This window comes from Pogona vitticeps, chromosome 2, assembly GCF_051106095.1.
Source record: "Pogona vitticeps strain Pit_001003342236 chromosome 2, PviZW2.1, whole genome shotgun sequence".
Lineage (NCBI taxonomy): Eukaryota > Metazoa > Chordata > Lepidosauria > Squamata > Agamidae > Pogona > Pogona vitticeps.
In genome coordinates, this window is record NC_135784.1 from 118,821,119 (window position 1) to 118,847,486 (window position 26,368).

Below are 26,368 nucleotides of genomic sequence, written 5' to 3' on the forward strand. Positions count from 1 at the left end.
ACAACTATCCCTGCACAATTGTTTCTATGTTTTAAAAAGTCGCATCAATGTTTATATACATATGTACTCATTCTTCTTTATACTTGTTTGTTTCCCCAAAGAAAAGTTAAATGGTAGAAAATTGGACAGAAACAATTAGATAGTAACAAAATTTGAATGTGGGAAAAAGCAAAATGGATGTATTTCCTCACGAAGATGGTCAGCTTTGAATGCTGAACTTTTACAAATGTACATTTCAGTACGTTTGTATTCAATCCAGCATATCCATGGGGCTGAGCTGTGGTTTCAAATCATACTTTTACTGCAGTGAAAAAGACCCCAAATTTCAAGTTATATAGAATTCTTCTGCCTATCAAAACAGAAAATATAGGTATTTTATAGCTATATAGTGAATGTGGTTTTTGAGCCTATGTATAAAATGGAGGAGGGAACACTGGACGGCTAACAATAACCTTCAGTAATAGCTGGGGGATTATAGAAATAGAAGAAATCATGAAATATTCCTTTTCTGTAGATGAAAAGGAATTCCATATCTTTATTACAGTGCCTAATTTATGTATGGCTCATGCCATCTGGACAGAATTACTTAAAAGTTAACAAAAGAGATCACACAGACAATTAAAACTTAATAAATTTAAAGCACCTCAAAAAGAATACTTCATATAATTTGAGTTTTAGAAACAGAATAGGTAAAAGCATTGCAATAATTGAGCTTCCTTCATATTTACTGGATGTCTACCCACAGATTTCTTGATCTCATTTCAATATTAAGTAATATTAATTTAGTGATAGCAGCTGGTCTGGAAAGAACAACTATCTTTCACACCTACCTGCAATGAGGTTTCATAAAATGAAAGAGCAATAAAATCATATCCCTAACCTCTGATTTTATAGTCTAACCTTGGCTGTCACTTAGTAGAAATATTAATTTTACACCTTCATTTACACTGATATGAATTAATGAAATGTTTATTTGTCCACCATTTGTTGTTTTAATTTATGTTGCAGGATTCTTAGGAAGCCAAGGACCTGTAATAATGTGCTTAGAGAGGACTGACTGGTTCTTCTGTCCCTCTCCATCATCACTTTTTCCATTTGGAGAGTGATATACCTGAAGAGGAGGAAAATTTGCTCTAGTGTAAGCCCTGCATATGACCAGGAACCTTGAAAAATCTGGGGCATACACATGGGCAGGAACTGTTCCTTGTCAGACACATCTCTCTCTGTGTAGAGAAAGTGATGGTGTAGCAGGGGAAATCTAGTTGCTTGTCTCCAAGAATCCTGATAACACCTAGGCTACCAACTTTGGATCCCCAAATGTCCTTGGACTGCAATTTCCAGAAATCCTGGCCAGCACAGGTGAAGGCTTCTGGGAGTTTTAGTCCAAGAACATCTGAGGACCCAAGGTTGGGAGCCACTGGTCTAGAAAAAGACAATAACTGTGAATAGAATTTTAGTGTCTTCTCGATAGGTGGCCTAACAAACTTCACTTAAAAAACTGTTTCTTGGTCTTTGTTCTCTAGAACATAGAATCAGAGAATAATGAAGTTGGAAGGGGCCTATAAGGCCATTTAGTCCACCCCCTGTTCAGTGAAGGAATACAGATCAAAGGATATCTGCTTGTCTAAATTTCTCTTGAATGCCTCCAGTGTTGGAGCACTCGCCACCACCCAAGGTAATTGGGTCTATTGCTGTACTATTCTAACAGAAAATTTTCCTGATATTCAACTGAAATCTGGCTTCCTTTAACTTGAGCTTATTGTTGTGTGTCCTGCACTCTGAGATGATCGAGAACAGATCCTGCCCCTCCTCTGTATGTCAGCCTTTCAAGTATTTGAAAAGTGCTATCATATCACTCCCCAGTCTCCTTTTCTCAAGACTAAACATACCCAATTCTTTCAGTTTCCTCATAAGGCTTGGTTTCCAGACCCCTAATCATCCTTGTCGCCCTCCCCTGAACTTGTTCCAATTAGTCAGCATCCTTCTTAAAGTGCGGTGTCCAGAACTAATACTTCACAATTAGCTAATCAGCACAATTAATTATCATAATAGTTGCATTTTTGAAGAATTCTCTGAAAGAAAGCAATACTTTACATTCCTATTACTCAAAACTCACTGATATTAAACATCTGAATACTACAAGCCACAGGATTTGAGACTATACTTGTAAGTGGATCCTAAAATAGCATTCGCCTTTTTTGCAGCCACATCACACTTTTTGGTTCATAGTCACCTTTTGATCTATGACCATTCCAAGATCCTTCTCACTTGTAGAATTGCTGAGCCCTTGTGTAGTTGGTTCCTTTTTCCTAGGTGCAGTACTTTGCACTTGTTCCTGCTGAATTTCATTCTGTTATTTTCAGTCCAGTGTTCAGGCCTATCCAGATAATTCTGAATGCTGTTACTGCCTTCCAGCGTGTTAGCTATTCCACCCAATTTTGTGTCACTGGTAAATTAGATTAGTATTCCCTGCATTGCCTGATCCAGGTAATTAATAATAATGTCTGGTAACTCTAATGTTTCTTTGTTTTCCTCGGGCTTGAAATATAGCACCCTAAATTCTCTGTTTTGCTATATTTAAACTTTCATGCAAATCTACCATCGGTCTGAACTTTAGCCCTCCTGCCATTTTCTTTAAAAATGTAGGCCACTCATTTGCATTCATCATTCATCGTTAGTGTTTCCTCTCTTTCTTTCATATGTTGAATACAGGTAAAGATACAGATATATCATTTCCTCAGCAAATTCCATATGAGGCCATCGTGTTTCATTTTAAATTTCTCCAATTCACTAGGTTGGGCAGAGAAACCCACATTCCTTATGTGCCAGTCCAATAATGGATTAATAGGTGGTTAAAGCCATAATTAACTTAATAATAAATGGACACAACATAATAGAAAAGAAAAGATTAATCAATTAGGTCCTCTTCAATTGTTTATAACAAAATAAATCATATGTTTGAGGAAATTATTACATTTCTAAAAGGAAGAATGTTTCCTCTGTATTTGCAGGCAACACATAATAACATGTGTGTTGTTTATTAAAAGATAATAAGAAAACAAACAAAAAAAAAAGAAACTCCTTTGCATCTAATGTACAGGTTAGATTTACTTTATTGTGCTTTACATAGTTATAAATGCAATCATTTCATTGTCAGAAGCCCAAAGCTAGTGTTAATTACAGTACAAAGCTTTGATTATTAATGCATCTTTACTTATTGAAGTGTGAAATAAGCAATAGTACTTGAAATGCTCCAATTAAATTAGTCTCTGAGACTGGAATTCATAAATAGAATTCTGCGCTAGATTTATAGCTCACTTATACCAGCAGAGTCTACTGGGTTCTGCTTCCTTACCTCAGTTCCTAAATTTTGGCTGTCAAAAAGAACTTTGTCAAGTTTTTCTAGAGGAAACCTAAAATATGTATAAACATTCAAAAGGTCCCGTATGGTGTTCTATATGAACACAGAAGCTTTTCATTGTCCCTTTAAAAGCTGTTTTTCCTGTCCTCTGGTAAAGATGAAAGCTTGAAAAGCTTTTTTTTAAAAAAATAATTAGTTACAGTTATAGCCCCAGTACCCCAGAGTACAATTAGTTATCATTATAGTTGCATATTTTAAGAATGCTTTGAAAAAAGTAATTGTTTACATTCCTGATACTCAAAATTCACTAATATTAAACATCTGAATACTACGAGTCACTGTGATACAAAACACACAATCTTATTTTATTCATTGATTGATTTGCCTTGATTTATATTCACTTCTTAAAAGAAATTTATAAATTTGGGATATTGTGCTTCTGTATCCACGATTCAAAAAGCCAGGAAACAGTCCAGGATTAATGCACAATATTGTGCTCATGTTGCCAGCACAAAAAAGGATGCCAAGTTTTATATAGCAAAGGACAGCCTGAATGTTGACAAAACCAATGGCAGCAATCAAGATGGTCTGCAGCAGTGTTTCCCAACCTTGGGTCCCCAAATGTTCTTGGACTAAATCTCCCAGAAGCCTTCACCTGTGCTGGCCAGGATTTCTGGAAATTGCAGTCCAGGGACATTTGGGGATCCAAAGTTGGTAGCCTAGGTGTTATCAGGATTCTTGGAGACAAGCAACTAGATTTCCCCTGCTACACCATCACTTTCTCTACACACAGAGAGAGATGTGTCTGACACTTGCCTGACACCTTTGCCTGTTGAAAACCAGCAGCTACCAGCTGATGATGACAGAGAGTGGTCTTGTATGTACAGTATCAGAAAAAATGTGTTCACAAACCACCTCAAGGTTATTCACCCATTGCGCAGTAAGCATTCATGTGGCTGTTTAGCTGTTAAATGGAATAACAGTCAGCCCAAGACAATCTCCTTTCAATTCCTACTCCATTGGGTGTTGTGCCTGTTTGTCAAAGTGCTAGAAATCTTCACATGTATGCACTGCTTTCTCTTGTAGTGTGCGAACTTGAGGCATGTCAAAAACTGGTCCAGAAGTTTCCAATCCACTAGAATGGTCTTCAGAATTATGAAGCCTCGATACTTGGCGGAACGCCTACTCCCACCAAGATCTACCCGTGTCACTCATGCGAGCCAGGAGGTGAGGCTGAGGAGCCTAACGCCGAGGGAGGCCCGGAAAGAAAAGACAAGAAATCGGGCCTTCTCGGCGGTGGCTCCTCACCTCTGGAATAACCTACCCCCTGATATTAACGCGGCTCCCTTGCTGGGCATTTTTAAAAAACAACTAAAAACACTGATGTTTCAGCAGGCCTTCCCCTCAGCCAATTCCTGATCTCCCCTTTCTTTCTTCTCCCTAGTGTTTGTTCCATCTGTCGAAAGTTTTCCCCTTATGTAAAATTGTTTTTATTTATATTGTTGTACTCTTTGTTGTAAGCCGCCTAGAGTGGTCTTAATCGACTAGATAGGCGGGATATAAATAAATAAATAAATAAATAAATAAATAAATAAATAAATAAATAAATAAATAAATAAATAAATAAGCCTGTGACCACAGCCAGTGCTTGCATTGACAGGGTATGAGATCTGTGGCGGTGGGCCCCAACTCACAGTGATGGGGGGGTGAGTTCTAGCACTACCTCCAAGTGATTGCCACGGGTTAGCAAAGAAATAATTCTGAGGCTTCAGGGATAGCCTCCACCGGTGCCTACAGGAGCTTCCTCTAAAGTAAAAATACTATCACCTACTACTGGATTGTCCTGCCTACTATAGGGTTATCCTGAACCAGGAGAGCTAAATGCTTTTCCTTGCCCTGTTTCCATCAGACGCCATTTTCTGAACTAGAAAACAAAATGCATGAATAAGATACATGTACTTAATATTTTTCTTCTTGCTAGTCTGGATGGCAAGAAATGCCCTCCTTCTCTGAATAGAATTAACACACTGATGGGAAGGAAATATTATTTTGCACAAAACTGCTATTTTTTTCTGTGCAATTGCCTCAACTCAGTGTGATGACGCCTTTAAGAATCTGAAACTTCAGATGGTTCACCTATATCATTCTTAACAATCTACCAGTTCTACCTTATATGATATGTGTATATGTTCTGTGCTTCTGATGACACTTTGAAATGGCAGTGGAGCGGGGGTGAGAAGAGCCTTCTGGAGCTAAGGAAACTGGCAGGAGTTTAATATTCAATAGCAAGACTCCTATTGCTGTTTCAGAAAGATCTATGTAAATTACCTAAGGTAATTGCAGCTAATTGATGAGGTGACAGGGCATGTCTCAGTCAAGTGCCTGGTGCCACACTCAGTTTGCCACCAAGATGCACCCCAGGACTTTGTCAGTTAGCCACAATTAGCTGGGGCAGGTTACACAAAGCGTACACAGCCAACAATATGGTTGTGGCTACTGTCAAGGCATCTTGTCATGTCAAGACAGCCTAAATCATTAAAGAATCAAGCAAATATTTTATACCTTTACTATAGGGGTTCTTTCTTTCTTTTTTTTCAGTTGATACATGTGGCACTGTGGATGGGGATGGGTGGGATTTGAAGGTAAGTTCTAGAATACAAAGTCAGTCCGTGCGGCTCCCAAGAAACCTAGATTTTTTTCCCATTTAAAAAAAAACATTGGGACAGTGTTTCAGATTATTTTCCACCTTATCTGAATTCTCTGAATCTCCTGACTACCATAATACCATCTCTCTATAAATGAGAAATAAGGGAGATGACTTACTATAAATAGTATCAGCAGGTGTGTGTTCAAAATGTGCGCACATGTAGCTTTGAACATAGCTGGCTATAAACTGGTGCCTTGAGCTTCCCTTAAGAAAAGTCAAGCATGTGTGCTTCACATGAGGAAAAATGCATTTAAAATTATTGTAACTATACTACAAACTACTATAACTCAAAACCAAAATATATGTATAAAGACAAGAGGTAGGTCTTCTGGGGTTCTTCTTCATGTATGGACTGCTGCAAAGCTTTTTGACTTTACATTTTATTTGCTTAGATGTGATATATTTTCGTTCCTAAAATTCTACAAAAGCCTTTACTATACTTTTTGTGTCACTGGTATTCATACAATCCCATATTTTCCTTTTAATGCCTTGAAGCACATGCAAGCAACACTTTTACAACAACTGTCACAACATGCAGACTCATCAAAATATCCAAAGAATTACCTGAGGGAAGCTAAAGATGCTGGAGTATGGTTAGTAAATCGAAGAATTATTCTGCTATTTTCATAGTGAGGGAAATATTTATTTTCTTTCTCTGTGGTGGCATTTCTCAGGATTCGGTCCTTTCCTCATCCTTCTTGACATTGTTCCTGGGAGACCTTGTGAAATCTCAAAGTTCTTGATATAATTTATATGATGGATACCTATTGCAGTATAATGAATAAAGTGATGAACTAGGACTCAGGAGGCCTGGGTTTGATTCCCTGTTCAGTCATGAAAGCTCATTTGGGTGTGGAATTGGAAAAACCACTGCTTAAATATCTCATTTACGTTAAATGATCTATTAGGGTCATTATAAATCAGTTCCAACTTGATGGCACCTAATAACTATATGTACATATGATACCTGGGTCTGCACATCTGTACCTGAACTCTCCATTGCTCCAATATTGCATCTCAAATGAAATAAATCATATTTCACCTCAATTCATGGCTGAACTCCAGTAGTGAACTGCAATGAGAGTAAGTCCATTGAATCAGTGGGGATTCGGTTAGTCAACTTATTTGTAAGTTCTACTGATTGAGTGAGCCTACTCTTGTGGCTTATTACAGAATTTTAGCCATTGCATTGTTACCCCAAATTCTGTATATGCAAGACCAAGCTTCTTAAATTTTTATCCCAACCTTTCCTTAATATGTTCTGCTCAATAGGCACGTAGATTAAACTATGAATAAAGAACACTGCAAGCAAAATAGCAAAAGCAAAGGGCTTCATAACCTATTTATGATGCAGCAGATGTAAACCATCACAATTGAAAAAGGGCATCTGTACAATATAATTCATACTTAAACCACTGATTTATTGTACTAAGTGGAGGCTGCATAAAAGTAGGGCTTGGACAAATACTAAATTACTGACCTATCAACCTGATTTCAACCAGTCTGTCTGAGATCCAGATTAAAGGAAAATGACCAGATTTGGTTTGGGAGTGAAGTGAATTTTCAGATCAGATTTTGTCCAGAACACAAATCAAATTGGATGAGGCACAAATTGCTTGAACCATCCTCTCCTCCTTCTCCTTCTCCTTCTCCTTCTTCTTCTTAAAAAAAAAAAAACAAATAATATGCCTAATATGCTAACCCCTGAAGCTTGCTGTTTGAAAATTTGGCAGTTGTACTCTTATGTTCATGATATATCAAGATTTCATGTACATCCATCCAAAAACAAAACAACAACAACAAATGATAACCATCTTAATATTCCAAAGCCAATCAATGGGAGGCTTACAAATTGACTTATATCCAGGTAACAAATTGAACTGCACAAGTACAGATTGCTCCAAGAAAAAACTGGGATACATCCCAAAGCTCCTAATTTGCTTCCAGATCAGATCAGGAGACTGATGCACAGCCCTAACAGTAACCAATATACAAATGTTTGTATACATACATACATACATACATACATACATACATACATACATACATACATACATACATACATACATACATACATACATACATACATACATACATACATACATTTTTATTTATTTATTTATTTATTTAGTTAGTTAGTTATTTAGTTATTTAGTTATTTAGTTATTTAGTTATTGATTGTCATTGCAAGTATATACACAGTATACCCATACAATGAAATTCACAGACACCCAGAGACCAGACACAGGCACACACATAAAATTCCCCAAACACTCCCCACCCACTAAAAAATCCCCCAACACTCCCCACCCACTAAAAGTCCCCACTAAAAATAGAAACATCTACACCGCAGGCCAAGTAACATAGTCCAACTAACCATTCACTACTGGCAGTCTTTAAGCTCACTGTTAAGTGCAATTATAGCTCTGGGATAAAAACTATTCAGAATACATACTGTACATACATACATACATACATACATACATACATACATACATACATACATACATACATACATACATACATACATACATACATACATACATACATACATACATACATACATACTTTGTGAGTTAGTTGCCACAATGTTGAGAGTAAAAAGGAAGGCAACATCTGGATTTGTAGGTTCACAAAATTACTATAATAGCATTAGATCTTTTCAACAAACTTCTTTTTGCAATTGAGAAGAGCACTTGCGTAGTAATAGAATAATAATTATGCCATGTAAAATTGATGCCAACTTATGATGGCCTCTGCCAGGGTTTCCAAGGTATAAAGTGCTCAGAAATTGTGTATCAGTCTCTTCTTTTGGGGGTGTTGTAGGACTGTACGGGTTGCCCAAGGCCGCACAGACTAGCTCTTCTCCTGGGAGGCACTGTGGGTGATCTCACCCCCCAACCCCTAACTCTGTAAACCGGTGCTAGCACTGAATTCTCTAGTGTAGCATGCTGATTAATATACTCTTGTTTGATTTCTGGTCTGATATTGTTCATGTGTTGCTTTGTATCAAAATGAGCATCAGTATTAAATGGATAAGAGCTGGCTGGGTAGCACAATGACTTAGGTATCTGGGGGCTGAGCCAGACGTTGGGGGGAAAGATGCACTTGGGACACACCTGGACCAACAGTCAACAAGGAGAGAGTGGCTGGAGGTCCAGGGTGGTCAAATTTGGGACGGCAGAATTTCTCACTGTCTTCATGGCTGGGAGAACTTGGGCCAGGGACTTGCACATTGGTTGGTTAGAAGGGTCTGTTTAGTCATACATTTTGAAACCTGAATCCACACTATGGCAGGACCCCCCTTTGCCAAAGGATTGGCAACAATGATCATACAGTATTCAATATTCAGTAAAGTGCTGGCCCGTGTTTAATCCATATTTCTGGTCTCAAGTATTTATTCTGGGGTAAGAGGGCAAATCAGAATTGACTTAATGATACATAATTATTAATTATTGAATGTTATTGAATTCTTTCACTATTAAGTAAAAAAATGTAAATTAAAAGAAAGGAGGGGAAGAAATTCCCACAAGTATTCAATCGGTAAGGGCAATATCCACAAAACCTGATAAGAATGCAGTGACTGTTACATAGCAATATTGGCTGCCGAAATGGACTGTCATTTTCAACTTTCATCTAGCTCTTTCATTGCTCAGAGTGACATGATGTTTCCCACAATTGTGACTGGATATCCAAATCTGCTACAGGATATAGTTCCAACCAATGCAACATGGTAATCTTTTTCATTATTATCCTTGTGGACAGGATTGGCAAGTAAGAGCAAAGGTTCACAGAAGGAAAAGCAAAGCAAATCTTGATAGAATCACAGCCCTATTGTGTGATAGCAGGAAGACACCCCTCACAGTCAAGGCATTCAGGAAAGTACAGGCAGCTACAAAATGGAGCCCCACAGCTAAGACTCTACTTTGAAAGCTAATGAAAATTGGACTCAAGATTAATACCACTGAAGTCAATGGCTGCTCAGTACCTCTGGACCTCCAGCTTGACATAAATCCTTCAATTTTCCTTTGAAGTCTTTCAAGTACAACTCCGCAGCAGCATGACTACTAAAACTTTTTTTAACTGCACACTAAATGAAAGAATACCCTTTTAAAACAAATGTCCTAAGACTGAACATTGTTAGTAGTAAGTAAAAAAATGCACTGCAGGTACTTCCACCAGGCTAACAGCACTAACATTCTCATTTCTGTTCATTATAGTATTTTAGGACTTACCATTAGGCAGTGAAAGGTGGCAGGTACCACAGCAGTTCAAGCAATCTATTCATCTCTCTCCATCTGCCCAGTGAGGGTCCTTTGGCCACCTCTTCCTCTGGGCAAGGTGTGTATTGCTGTACACACTGTGGTGGCAGCAACTACTATAACTTCTTCTTCTGTTTCCCTATTGCTGTCCAGCCCTTCCTTCCTGCTTTCCTTTTGCTTTATCTTTAAAAGAAGTATATGAGTTGGGGTTTCTTTGCCCACCTAGCTTATTCTGGCCATTGCTGCAAGATTAAGATGGTGTCCAAGGTGCAGTGAAAAGTGGACATGGCATTCTGAATGTCAGAGACAGACCTTTGTCATACATTGTGAAGACTGTTGGCATCCCGCCCTTCAGCTGTTTGGCTGCATAAGGGGAGAAGCTGTTTGTGACTTGGCCTGGGGAAGATTCCTTCCATAACCAGCAGAAATACTCATTGAATGAGTGGGACCATTACTGTTTTTTCCATCGACTTTCTTCGTGTGTGTGTGTGAGCCTCTGCTGCTACCTGCTCCAGTTTATGTATGTATGTATGTATGTATGTATGTATGTATGTATGTATGTATGTATGTATGTATGTATGTATGTATGTATGTATGTATGTGATGGGGTGCCACAGCAATGTGATGTCCGGACGAGTGATATGTGTAGAAACCCATTATTCACAAGCTGATACACGGGGCAGTATTTCACTTCCTGATTCAGGCAGAGGGACTGCTTAGGTCGTACTTGATTTAACATGGACATAAATTATGTTGAAAACATTGTACCTTATTCCATATAATACAAACTCCAGATGTAACATGATATAGTAATTTGCTCTAGGTAAACTGGCAGATTTAATAAAAAGATTTTGGTAATTCAAGGCATACTGAAAAGCAATCATTAATAATTGTTGAAAAATCACTTATGTCCTTATATTAATGTGAGCTCACCCAATTTGTACTAATGGATCCAAGTGACATTTGTGGATCGAAATTCATACATTCTGAAGGCTGCACCGTCATTCACAAAAAAAATGCATATTTGCATGGGTGCACAAGCTTGCTTTAGTGAACAGAACATATGAAAGAATTATAGATTTTTTGGGGGGAAATGTTTACAAAAATGTGCATGTTGTGAAGAATTCAGAAAGAAGTGCATAGAATGTCCATGAGGAGAAACAAAGGCTCTCATTCTGATATGGACCTAAGTAAGGAATATGCTTTGTGGTGGATAAATAAGGAAAATGACAAAATCAGTTTTGACAGATTCACTTGTTCCAAGCAAAAACTCTTAAGCATCTTTTCCTTCCCAATTAAATGAAATAGTCAACTGTCATGTTGTAATCTGGGAGGCTGCATTCACTAGGTCTGTTAGGCATTGCTCACATTTTTGATTTGCACATTTCCCTTGAAGATTTGAGAAAGTAGTGATTTAATTCCTTAAATTTCAGAACAGACAAGAACGAGGGACCTTCCACAGCTCATTTGAAGTCTGGAGGCCACGATACCCGTCTTTTAAACCTGATCAAAATTCAAGTTGGCTGTTTGTTACTAAATTATGTATCTCTGAAGCATAAGTCTGTTGGTTTTGAAAGTTACAAATTAGTGCATTTCCATATAGCCTGGGAGAATGTGTTTCAACCATGCCTGGGAAAAAAAAAAGTATAAATTATTTGCATTATTCTCTAAGAAAGCGAGTTTCTGTATCTATTCCCAGATAACTTACACAGAAACTCCATTTTGTCACAGTAAATCACCTACTTTACTTACATCCTTCAGAAATCCATTTGCTTCACCTTTTACAATAAGTAATAAAACTTGTTTTTACTGCAATTTTCAGCAATGGACATTATACAAGTTAGAGCTAGCCTTTCTTTTGCAAAGTATTGTGATTGCTACCCTGATGCTTCTTATGTATTTTTGGTCTACAAATTTTGCATCTGTGGATCCATTTCCGAGTAGCATTGTTAGATATTCAGCTGACAGGGAGTTCAAATGGAGGTGAAGGCACAGTTCTTGTTATTAGTTTTCTGCTCATCAAAGCTCTCCTGCTATGGAGGAAATTTTTATGAATACCACAGCTTTTCTTATTCAGGGATTTGGTGTTCTCTCCAGTGGGCAAAATCACTGTGCTCTGTCCTAAAGTAATTTTATCTCTGCACTGTTTTTACTCCCAATATCCCCTGTAAGGGGTGTTTATGGATTCCTTCTTCCAGTGTAGATGCCAGTCCTGTTCTGTTGGATCAGATCCATTCCATCCATTTGCCTTCTGCACCGACCCAGACCGGGATTTATTGCAATATTTAGGCTTCTGACTATCTGGCACAATACCCTTTGCTTAAACAGAGATGAGCAAACTTTTAAATAAGTTAGAGACAATTTTATACAGCATACTGAAATCTGATGGTATGGTAGAAGTGAAATGGAACTGTGCAAAAATTGAAGACACATAGCTTTTCTGGTTAGGGAGGTAGACATCTTCAAATTCCCCCCCCTCCCGCCCGGCTTTTCCTTTCTGTTAAATGGCTGCTGTTCACTGCTCAATGCAGAAAGGCCACTTTTTCTATTGGAGATTAAGTACGATGGAGAAAGGGTCTCTTTTCACACAAGGAATGGACTGAGCAGCAACTACATACTGTGTCCTGCCCCTTTCCTCTTTCTTTGCCACAACAATAATCTCCTCAGGTGCTATTGTCCTGAGTGAACCTGCTAGTCACATCTTTTAGGACATGCAATGAAGAAAACTGGTTTTCACTGGGATTGCCAACCAGGATATCAAATTTCCAGCTGCTCATGCTCTCCTGTGTACTTTTTGTGAACTCTAAAAATCCCTAGCTGCTGCTGGATAGTGGCACGTGGAGTAGGATAAATACAGCAGATCCTCTTGTGTGAAAATTTAAGTATGCACTCAAAACCTACGTTGTGGCGCTGCGGGCTAAACCGCAGAAGCCTGTGCTGCAGGGTCAGAAGACCAGCAGTCGTAAGATTGAATCCACGCAACAGAGTGAGCTCCCATCACTTTGTCCCAACTCCTGTCAACCTAGCAGTTCGAAAGCATGCAAATGCAAGTAGATAAATAGGGACCACCTTGGTGGGAAGGTAACAGCGTTCCGTGTCTAAGTCGCACTGGCCACGTGACTACAGAAGTTTGTCTTTGGACAAAACACTGGCTCTATGGCTTGGAAACGGGGATGAGCACCACCACCTAGAGTTGAACACGACTGGACAAAAATTGTCAAGGGGAACCTTTGCCTTTGCAAAACCTACACAAGGAGACAGACACCCAATACATACAGATATACAGCCAAACACCAGCAGAGTTTCAACAAAAAAGAAGACATTTTAAAACTGAATAAAGCTCGGCTCCCAGCACTGAAAAAATACAGCCTGCAAAAGGTCACAAATTCTACCCAGCCACAAGGACTGGTGATCACTACACACAAAAGACCAACTAACAACACCCATCAAGCACAGTGACAGATAATCTCTCCTCCTTATCACAACAATAAATCCACAACAAAAACACACTGATCATCATTATCACCCATCTCCTGAACAGGACAAAAGCTGAACCCACAGCTATAAATACTGGACTCTCCAACTAACTGCACCAGAGCACAGCATGCTACTCCTGTCCTCTGAAGATGCCGGCCACAGAGATTGGTGAAACGTTAGGAAGAACAACCTTCAGAACACAGCCAAAGAACCCGAAAAACCCACAACAACCATTAGATCCCAGCCGTGAAAGCCTTCGTGAATACATTGAACGCTTCTTCGAGGAAGAAACAGTCAGATAGACCCGGAGACTGGAAACACTCTGAAACAAAAAAGCACACCTACTATGTTCCTTAACATTTCTACTACGCTGCAGAGACACAAAAACCATACCAGCCTTCCTCAGGACAAAAAGGACCATCATTTCCCCACAGGCCAGCTGCAGCTATGACTGCCTCCTACAGGAAAGAATCCACACAACCAGCAAAAAACTGTACTCCACAGACAAATAACTACTATTCCTACACATCAATCTCAGCCAAAAAATGAGAAGTCAACATTGGGACAAGATTGATACCCTTTCTTACAGAAAGTTGGAAAAAGAAATGGTGAACTACACAATCAAACAAATACAGAAATTCAACAAATGCCAAACAAGCCAACAGAAACCCACACTAGACACCTGGCACATGATAATCAACCTATTGGAATGCCAACTCTCCCCAGAAGAAACCTCAGTCTTAACCAAAGGAGGAAATTTTGCAGTCACACCCAGGAAAATTCCTGTGGAAGACATAATTGCCAATGTGGAATCAGCATTATATCATCTTCCAGAAGAAAAAGCAGAAGAAATAAGACTAGGATCCTACAAAAAGTAAACCCCCCCAAAAAGAACATAGCAAGAAAGGAGAGAAATGCCATCAAGTCCCTGAAATCAGACCCAGACATCATCATCCTGTCAGCAGACAAAGGCAACGCCACAGTAATCATGCAAACAGAAGAATACAAGGACAAAATCAGGGAACTTCTAGACCTCACCACCTACAGAAAACTGAAACAGGACCCAACCAACAAAATCACAAAACAAACAAACATGCTCATCAGGAGTTCCTCTCTGCACCCCAACATCCTCCAACGAACCTGCAAGATAGAAGCTCTCCCACCAAGACTATATGGACCCCCGAAAATCCACAAGGACTCAATCCCACTCAGTCCCATTGTAAGTGCCATTGGCTCTCCAACATATGACTTAGCCAAATACCTAGCCACCCTCCTACAGACCCACATTGGACAAACCTCATCCTACATTTCATAAGCAAGATCAGCACCCTAAAACTCAACCCTAGGTACAGACTGATCAGCTTTGATATAGTATCCCTATTCACCAAGGTACCGATTGTGATAAGCTTGGTTATGAAAGTTCATAAAATGATTTATTGATGGGATTTGTGATCACAAAGTTAGCCAAAATGAATTAATCTTGGTTTCTGTGTGTGAGTTGAGAGTGGAAATTTCCAAAGTTGATTCCTAGCTGTACATCTGTACTGTCCAGCGCAGTCTTATCTTATAACTAGGCAACCTGGCTAGTACAGAGTAAGGAAGACAAAACAACTTTTCCTTAAGCCTCATGGGAACAAGAAAGAAGGAGATTCTACCACGAGGGAGACGGAAGATGGATGCCAACCTACAGGACTCGGCATGGACTATCCAATCCAAAGGACAGTAAGCCTGAGTTCTTCCTATTGAGAAAGTTTACTTTGGATCTTCCAGAAGCCTGATGGAATGTTGTTTTGATGATGGACACTAGGACTTGTAGTTTGTTTTAAGAGGTAATTTTTCCTGAAGCCGGAGGGGAGGTCTGCCCCCCCTTTTCTTTTTGTTAGTTAGATGTTTTATTATTTTCATTTGTTTCAGAGGAATTCTATCTCCTGTCAATGGGGATGGGATTGTAAATTGTAAATATGCTTTGCTATGCTTTGCTTAAAGTGATTTCTCTCAGAACTATATTTTTCTAATAAAAAATGAATATGCCTAACCTCTGTAAGTTAGCTTCTTGAATAGACACAAGCTGTTATAAATAACTGGCTTATCTAAATTGATGTATTTTACAAGGCCACATAACTTAACGCTACCAATTTGGGTCCAACTGATTTATGAGTGCTAGAAGGATGGAATTCCCTGGTACTCACGTGTGTGGCTTGGTTCTCAATAAAATCAGTCAGACTTGGTGCCAGAGTAAATTTTAGCTACCCTAAGGCAAAACTTACAGACCCAGTTTGCCTGGTAAAGGAGCGATTTACTTTGGAACCTCTCTGCCCGTGGCTGAGCAATTTCTTAGGAAATTGACTTTGCTGGCACCGATAAAGGACACTCTGACACTCATCCAGCAGATCTTTCCAGAAGACATCAAGGCCCTTTTCCAGCACTGCCTAACAACCAGCTACTTTCAGTGGGAAAATGAATTCTATGAACAGACAGATGGAGTGACCATGGGGAGCCCCCTCAGCCCGGTTAAAGCAAACTTCTACATGGAGCATTTTGAAAACCAGGCCCTGGCTTCCACACTCTTTGCACCCGATATATGGATGACACCTTTCCAATTTGGAACCACATTGAAGAAAAATTGGAAGAATTTTTAAACCATCTCAACAGCATCCACCCAAATATACAGTTCACCATGGAAAAAGAAATAGAGGGCCAACTCGCGTTCTTAGATGTCCTGGTTGTACGCAAAACTGACCTCCGATTGGGACACAAGGTCTACAGAAAACTCACCCACAGAGACCGATACCTACTGGTCCAACCTAACTCCAACTACCACCCACAGCAAAAAAGAGGCATAATGAAAACACTGGTGGACCATGCAAATCAGAAATGTGAATTTGAAATTCTCAGCACCAAACTCAACCATCTGAATTGGGCCCTACAGGCAAATGGCTATTCCAAAAATGAAATCACAAGAGCCATCAAACCAAGAAAAAAAAACACTGAACTGAAGAAGAAAAACAGCCACCCACTGAACTGAAGAAGAAAAACAGCCACCCACAAATAAAGTATTTCTGCCATACATCAAAGGGGTCACGGACTGCATGGAGAAACTTTTGAAAAAACACAACCTACAAACAATATTCAAGCCCACCACAAAAATACAACAAATGTTACGGTCAGCAAAAGACAGAAGGGACCCCCTCACCACTGCAGGAGTATACCGGATACCTTGCAGTTGTGGCCAGGTATATGTTGGAACCACAAAACGAAGCATCACACCAGAATCAAAGAACATGAGAGACACTGCAGACTAAAAGAACTGGAAAAATCAGCAGTAGCTGAACGTGCCCTGAAACAAACTGGACATGAAATTCTATTTCAAAATACTGAAGTACTGGATAACACCACCAACCACTATGTTAGACTGCACAGGGAAGCCATTGAAATCCATAAACATCAGCAGAGTTTCAACAAAAAAAGAAGAAAGTTTAAAACTGAATAAAGCTCAGCTCCCAGCATTGAAAAATACAGCCTGCAAAAGGTCACAAATTCTACACAGCCACAAGGACTGGTGATCACTACACACAAAAGACCAGCTAACGACACCCATCCAGCACAGTGACAGATAATCTCTCCTCCTTATCACAACAATAAACCCACAACAAAAACACACTGATCACCATTATCACCCATCTCCTGAACAGGACAAAAGCTGAACCCACAGCTATAAATACTCAACTCTCCAACTAACTGCACCAGAGCACAGCATGCTACTCTTGTTCTCTGAAGATGCTGGCCACAGAGATTGGTGAAACGTTAGGAAGAACAACCTTCAGAACACAGCCAAAGAACCCCAAAAACCCACAACAACCATACAGATATAATTTGTATTACTCATAAAAGTAAATTATTACCACAAAATAGTCAGTGCAATGTGCAGTGTCTACCCTTTAGCCAAGAAGCTAAGCCGAGTACAGGAAAAAGAAGTGTGCTATAGCAGTGGTCCCCAACCTTGGGTCTCCAGATGTTCTTGGACTACAACTCCCAGAAGCCTTCACCACCACCTCTCCTGGCCAGGATTTCTGGGAGATGAAGTCCAAGAACATCTGGAGGCCCAAGGTTGGGGACCACTGTGCTATAGAATATAAACACCAGCTAACCTCACTCTTGGATTCACCCATGCTCTGAAAGGTTGGAGAGTGCAGGAAATGAAGGTGTCAATGCTCTTCTCAATTTTCATTATCACATGCCACCAAGTATCTGCCTTATATGTCTTGCTATTTTCTCTTTCTGATTCACTGGATTTTAATGTGTTTCTTTAAAAGCTTCTTTTAACCCTCTGAATTTTTTTCTGTCATGGTCCAAGATGGTCCCAGTCCAAACTGCAACTGAGTTAAGGCTGCTTGCTCTGGTTTGAGACAATCTGAGATCAACATACTCAATTTGACTTTCACTGAGAGGCAAAACACAGCCCTAATTAGACTCACATGGCATAGCTAGTTCTACCTTCTGCATCACAGTCTTCTCTCTATCCTTGCTCTCCTCCACCTAGTGGATATTAAAATTAGTGTGGGGCAGGGGTGGTTTGACAGGCTCCAAATACTTTTCGTTTCAAGCTCATTCCTGGCATATCAAGAGCCGAAGCTATAAACTAGTGGAGAATTTTCTACAAATGTTTGCCCTCCAGTGCATCAGAACACTGGGGGCCAAATGGAGAAAAGAGCTAGGTAGCATCGGACTACATTCTTCAGAGTATGCAGTTCTAAGTTCTGAGGGAGAATGCACCTTCCCAGAGCTTTGTTTCATCTGCTTTCCTCATACATCTAAAAAGCGGTACTTATACCCTAATCCTAAACCCATTCACTTGGAAAGCACATTCCACTGTGTTCTTTGAGAGCTCACATGCAAGATTAGAGCTGTAGGCATTATAAGTTTCTAGAAGAATATCTTCATTTCTTCAAGAAGGGTTAAGTGCATGGGGCTATTTGAATCTTCTGATAGTTAGTTCATCACATTACTTGTAAAGAAGTTCTTCCATTTCATTTCCCTTTCCTGTATTTTTCATCTCCCTGCCAGGGGCAGGCATAAGCCTTCTTCAAAATAGCACGCTGTGGAAGATGGTAAACAACAATTCAAGAATGGCCGTCTTCTGCCTCCCCCTGGGTTTGAAACATGTTTTCTGGTGAAAAGCATTTCAGACTTGTACTGAATTTGACTTTTGTACCTGAAAAGCTTAAAAGGGAGAGTGACTTCACACCAATGGCCTTAGCAGATGTTTCTTGGTTTGGAACATTCAGATAGTAAATTCCTACTTCTTCCCAACCATCTTTGAAGGAAAAAAAAGGCTTTTAAAGCAATTTCAAAGCTTTTACTTTGAACATGCGTTAAGTGCTATATTTGAAGTGTAACCTTTGTTCGCTAGTGGCACCATAGCCATGTTATTCCCCCCCCCCCGCAACCAGTCCAAACTTTGCTGCATGTGTGTGTGTGTGGCGTATATTGTGCCTTCAGCTCATTGGGGTGCCATCTCCATGGTAACTTGTTTACAAGGTCAGAAATACAGGCAGAAAAGTCAAGGTTAGTTTCTCCCTTTCTTGTTGTTTTGACGTTTTGGCAATTGGAACAATATAGGCAGAAGCCTTAATGATTCAAACAGTTGTATGCCAGGCTGAGTCAGAACAAAATCCCATGCACACATTGAGCTTTTTAAAAATTCACTACTTCTGTTAAGGAAAAAAGAAAACCAAATTAAAACTGCTGCCTAAACCGAAACCTCAGTTGTATCTTCCTTTCACTTTTCAGAACAACAGCTCTCATGCCCAATTTTGGAACATATCATGAGGAATAAGTAGTGTATAAGAGGTTACGCTTTCTGAGGCAATAATAACAGGACATGTATCTATCTCTGTGTGTGTGTACATGTACATACATTAGCCTACGTAATTGAAGCAGCTGAAATCAAATTGCTATGTCAGAAAAAAAGTAAGAGGTGTTTCATAGCTTAAACTAAAATCATCGATTGGAGTCTTTTGTACTAAAAATGACTGTAATAATAATATTTAGCAGTTCTATGTGGGAAATGTCTGCTTAAAGGCTGCAGCTTCATTCTGTTCCAGTGGCGTGCATACACTCCTGGCAGGAAGTGGCAGCTGCCAGCAGGCAGGGTAACCCCTTCTTCTGCCCTTTCGCTTACAGGTAGAGCATAAGATCAAAGGGTTATTTTAGCCAATCCTAGTTATGATTAGGTAACTAGTATCCTATCTGTTTCTCTCATAACATGCTATGTAATCATGCTAAGCAAATAAAAGAGCTCTCAGGGCGTTGCCAGTAGGCTCCGCTGGCTCCTTTGTTTGCTCTCTAAGACAATTAGCCTTCCTTTGTTCCATGATCACCCACAATTGGCATCTGAACAGGGACATCGCCTGAGGCAATCAAAGCAGCTCACCTCACCTGGCACAGGATCCAGACACATCCTTGCATCCTCTTTTGGATCTCGGTGAGAATTATTAGTTCAAGATGGGAAACACCTTCACAGCGCTTCAAAATCAACATAAGAAATACCTGATTTACTTGCTCCATAAAGAAGGCCACCATGGTGTAACAATTGAGGAATAGATTCACCCACAGGAAGGACTTGCGGTATATTAGACCATGTTTGAATAATTAGATGTTCTTCATAATCCCCATTAATGACACCTGGTAATAAACCCTGTGCAGAAATGCTAGAGCAGGGGAGAATGAGTCCCACAGTGTCTTTGGGTACTGGTCCATGATGTGCTGTTTTGACTTTGTAGACAGTGAGAGGGAATTGATAGTCAACATCTTCAGCTGTGAACAGATCATCACCGGCACCTTTAACAGCAGCTGGTCAGATTTCTTGAACTGGGGTAGTATTCACATGAATTGCAACCTTTGTTTAACGCACTCCAGGGACATCAGTCTCCTGCTGACTCCATATCCATCATCAGGGCTATGAAACATGCCATACATCAAATTAATGCAGTCTTGCAATGTACCATGGTCAACCACATTCCTTCTTTTGGTCCTCTGCAGCTGGTTATCTTGAACACTCCCCAATTGCCTACTGGGTTGTTATATAGTCCAAAGTCTGAGAAGGCCATTTCTGCAGCAGAATGGCTTTATTTATCTAATACTCCTCCCTGAAATGTTTACTCCACTCTAAATGTGATTACAGACCTTGTAATCAAAGGACGCCATCCCACCAAACAACTCACAGGTTGGAATCTTCTGTGTTGTTACTAACCTATTTCCAAAGCTGACCATGATCATTTAATGCCTACATCATTAACTTGTTAAATTGCTTTTGCAGACTATATTGGCGACATACGTTTTAATCCACCTAAAGACTCTCGCTTAACATTCATTCAGCAAGTACCCCTTCACTTTTCCTCTCCTTTCACTGCTACTCCTCTCCCTGATACACTAACTGTTTTTACTGATGGTGCATCTACCAGAGGCATGATTACCTTTCAGCAACCTCCCGTCACTTGTCCCAGCTCCTGCCAACCTAGCAGTTCGAAATCATGTAAATGCGAGTAGATAAATAGGTACCACCTCGGTGGGAAAGTAACAGTATTCTGTGTCTAGTCATGCTGGCCACGTGACCACGGAAACTGTCTTCAGACAAACGCTGGTTCTATGGCTTGGAAATGGGGATGAGCACCACTCCCTAGAGTCAGACATGACTGGACTAAATGTCAAGGGGAATCTTTACGTTACATAAAGAAAAAGAAAAGAATGGACTGTATGAACAGTTTTTAAAGCAACACTTTTCTGTTAATTTTAGTAGGGTTGTGCTCTTCTATTTTGATTCTAAGAATTATACATTATGTTATCTGCTCTTTGGCTATCAACATGGAGTGCTAATCTGTATTTTTTCCCTATTTTTTCTTCTTTGCTGTATGGCTTTTGCTGTGTGTACATATATTTTGTGCAGACAGGTATAACAAATAGAACAGAGATCTATACCAGCCAAGTATTATCTCAGAATTAACACTCTTCATTACAATAAAAGGCTGTAGAGATATTAGCCCAAAATATCCTGCCAAAACTCTGACTTCTTAATTTGTAGTAATTCCCTGCTGGAAGGCGTGCAAAAGCTGTTACATGGTTAGACATGTATAATATGATTCTAGCCACGATTTCCCTCATTCTCTGTTGTTAGGCTTCTCTTTAAAAAACCCCCACATAACTTTATTTTGACATGTTAAGAATAAAAATAATAACATTCACTTTTACATACACGTCTTTTCTTATACCATGTTACTTATCCCATGTCTTTCCTTACTTTCACTTTATCCTTGTGACAATGCAGTAGGATGGGACAGAAGAGAGAGATGAACCTGTGAGGCAGATCTGGTGAAAGGGAATACAATTTTTTGAACCAAATAAACAAAACAAAAACCCACCCACACACCAAAACTCTGGTATATGAATGTGTGACATTATCAGTGCAGGAGAGTGTTATGATGTTATTGTGCTGGCAGAGCAAATCAACGTTCTACAAGGTAATTCTAAAAATGGGGGCAGCCCAAACAAATATTTATAACTTTGAAGCTGGACTTAGTAGAAGCACAAAATCTGACTTAGATGTAGTAAGCAGTCTGCTCTTGTTTTGTGCCAGAGTTGGGGAACTTTAGACAAAGGGTCTTCAAAATATTATTTTTTTAATGGTACAACCGTTTTTACCCCACCCCTAGGCAGAAACAAATGATTTAAACATCCTCAGATTTAAAATAGATCAAATACATTGAAAATACAAATCTTGCTTGTCTTGGAAGTGAGTGATTGGCCACACCTTATTTTTTATTTAGAAGGAACCCAGGCTGCAGGGGCTGAAATATTGTTCCTTCAAAAATGCATTTCAAAAGGACAAAACAACACTATGTTATAACATGACATGCATGTAACAGGATTACCAGCAAGTACATTCCAAAGAGCATACAATGTGAGCCAGAAAGGAGATATTTGGAGAGCAATGAAAGGTCACAGATACAATCAAAAGCAGGTTTTCTTTGAAGAACCAAAAAACTGTCTTGGTTTTAAAGAAATTAATGGAGTGACAGTTCTCCCAAAAGGGGAACATTTGCTGTATACCTCCAAGAAATTAACATACATTTTTGTTAGGGATCCGATTAGCTGACTTTCAGAACTCTTTCACTACTTTCTCACCAAACAAGCATTCATGTGTGGAAAGGGGTTCTGTGTTTGCTTGTAAGACTATCTGAAAATGTATTTTAAAAATAATAGAGAACAAATATTCTCACTTTTTTACATGATGAAATTATTGTTTTTTGCTTTGTGCCTGGGGATGGTCTTACTCAATGTTAGTAGAGCTTTGGTGCCTATATGTTTTCCTAGTTTCAACCATTCCACTTGTCTTGTCACTATACAATTGTTTGGTAAGTAAGGAAAAAACCTCCAATGACATTGTGTGCCATCAAGTCATCTCTGATGTGTGGTGACTATATGAATAAATGAACTCCAGTATGTCAAATAATTAACAGCGCTGCTCAGATCTTGCAAACCAAAAGTACCTCATGTTAGGTCGTTCTCTCTTCCTACTCTCTTCCTAGCAATATTGTCTTTTCCAATAAGTTCTGCTCAGATCATGCAAACCAACAGCTGTCGATTCCTTTGTTCATTCAATTCATCCCATGTTAGGTCCTCTTCTTTTCCTACTGCCCCTCATACTACTTTCCCCAGAAGTATTTTCTTTACTGGTTAGTTATGATTTCTTTTTATATGTACATGATAGGATAGTCTCTGTTGACTCAATTTAGCTCTAGCCTTAGTACAGTCTTGAGTAGATTAAGCAACCATTTTTCTGCTTTTCTGGCTGTCTTTCATGTCTGTAGGGATCTCCTCCAAGATGACATTTCAAATGAGTTGATTTTTGTTACTGTCTTTCTTTCACATAGTGTGACTGATTTGGACTTTAGCTTTCAGTGATAGTATTTGCTAACTCCCATCTTCCACCCCATTTTTTAAATTTCAAAAGGTGAGGGGGCAACTTTTGGAAAATATGCACCCAACATGTTTGTAGAGCTTTTGGTCCAATATAGCTTTTCTCCCTCAGGTTGTCTACCCCAGGAAATGGCCTGATATTGCTGCACAATATTGTGCTCATGTTACCTGCAGGAAAAGAAAAGCTCTAAGTAGCAAACGGCAGCCTGAATGCTGTCAAACCAATGGTAGCAGTCAAGATGGTCTATAGATACCCTCTTGTGCTCACTACCATCACACTTGTTGAAAAACAGCCCTGATAACTGCTTTGTGTTTGGGTGAGAAGTGGTTAACTGATGAAAAAAGGAGTCAGCTTTTGTGATTTTCCCTTACTTGGTGTCACTTTGTGAATGATACATACATAAGTCAATGTCTTATGTGGCATCTGAGTTATCTGTGTTATTAGTAATTAAATATTAGCCAGAATTCTGTTGCTGGTCATATATGGTTTGTGGAACTCATGTTAGCTGGGGCTAATTGAAAAGCTGCCAGGGTCTTTTTCAGTTGTGTGCCTGGTCACACATGCAAGTGCAGAACTAAGATGCAACCTAACAAAAATAAGTACACGCATACTAATAAGTTTCCAGTCATTAGTTATGCAAATGCTGTATGAACTCTAATAGGATTCTGGCCCCTAGTGCCATAGCTACACTATACTTTGCATCCCACTACAAGGAACACTGTGACATTCATCTGAGCTTACTAGGGCATAGAGTTCTGTCATGAATAAATCATTTTCTCTTTTGCAAATTGAGATTACTATCTGATAAGGAGCAACTTGTACAGCCCACCATCCAAAGAATTTAATTTTTCTACATCTCTGAATGAAAGAGGGAGGGAAAGAAAAAGAGGGATTTGCATTCTTGATAAATGATAACATTGGTTGGTACCAAAAGAGCAAATCAGTCCCTTTAAAATATATCAGTTTGATAAGACGTTTGCATCTCAGATTGCGCATTTGTTCCTCTCCTGCAGAGAAATCCAACAATTCAAAAGCTTTTTCGTGGAAGTGCAAACAAAACAGCAAAAGAAAATGGGTTTTGGTCCCCTGATGCACTGCCTGACAGCTGACTCTGCATAGCACAATGAACAAGACATGCATCGTTCGAGAAGAGCAGGGAAATGTCAGTTGGGGCTATCAATATAGTGAATAGGATGTGATAACCTTTAAATACATATAAACAATGTGTCCCCACATATTATACTTTCCTATTCCCTCCAGAAAGAGATATTTCTTTCTTAGCTTCTGCATATGGCAGTGGTGGAAATAAAATCAACTAACCATGGATTAATGATTTTGCCCAAAGGAAGTAATAAAATTCATCTAAAATGAATGTTTTTAAAAAACAATCTCTGAGGCAAATATATATATATAGCATGCAACACTTTTAAATGTAGTATTATTCAGGGTTTGCAAGTAGGAGTCATTCAGCTGGTCCAGAGAGAAAAAAAGAGCAATCTCCATTACTAAGCTGAAATTTAAGATAGGAGATTCAACTGGAGCAAAGTGAGCTGATGATATTCATGTCCTCCAGCATAATGTGCCAACCCCACATCTGAAGGTCCAAGTTTCTTTAGCCCAAAGGAAAATACAAACAGAAAAGTTTTCTATAATGTCATTTCCCTCCATCCACATACAGTACATTAAATTCAGTTCCTTCTAACAAATAGAACAGACCTACTGAATCAGTGGGAACTTGTTTAGGTCAGCACTTACATAACTTCCATTGATTCAAGGGAACTAATCTAATTAGCAGTCACATTGGATTTAGGGCATTATAATATCAATACCTACCTTCCTTGTCACACGTGTCACCATTCCATTGGTGCTACAAACTGATATTCAAATCAATTAATAACTAATAAGAAAGCAGTGAAGAAATTCAAGTGTACATCAACTTGATGAATAAAATAATTTTGATTTTGAACTACATGAATCTTAAAAAATTTTTAAAACTTGACATAGATTCAAAAGCAAATAACCTCCCACTCCCAGTTTTGCAATGTGAACAGACCAAGATTTCCAGCAGAATGTATTCTTGACTGTCAGCACTGATGTGGCATGCCCAGAGAGTGGTTGTATCTTAAACCCATCAAGACCAAAACCATTTGGTGTTGTATTCTGAAAGGGGAAATGTACCAGAAAGAGAGAGAGAGAGAGATCAAAACATATAGAAAATACATTTATTTATTTATTTATTTATTTATTTATTTATTTATTTATTTATTTATTTATTTATTTATTTATTTATTTATTTATTTTAGTATAATTTATAACCTGCCTTTCTCTCCATAAGAGGACTCAAAGTGGCTCACAAGCTAAAAACAAGTAAAATTAAAATACCAATATATGACATTAAAAACAAATTACAGTGGTGCCTCGCAAGACAAATGCCTCGTAGGACAAAAAAATTTGCAAGACAAATGGTTTTGGCAAAGGTGTGTGTGTGTATGTTTGATGACTTGCAAGACAAATGTTCCTATGGCCGTGCTTCACAAGACAAATGTTTTCCATTTTTTGTTCCTGCCTCATGTTTGCTGATTTTT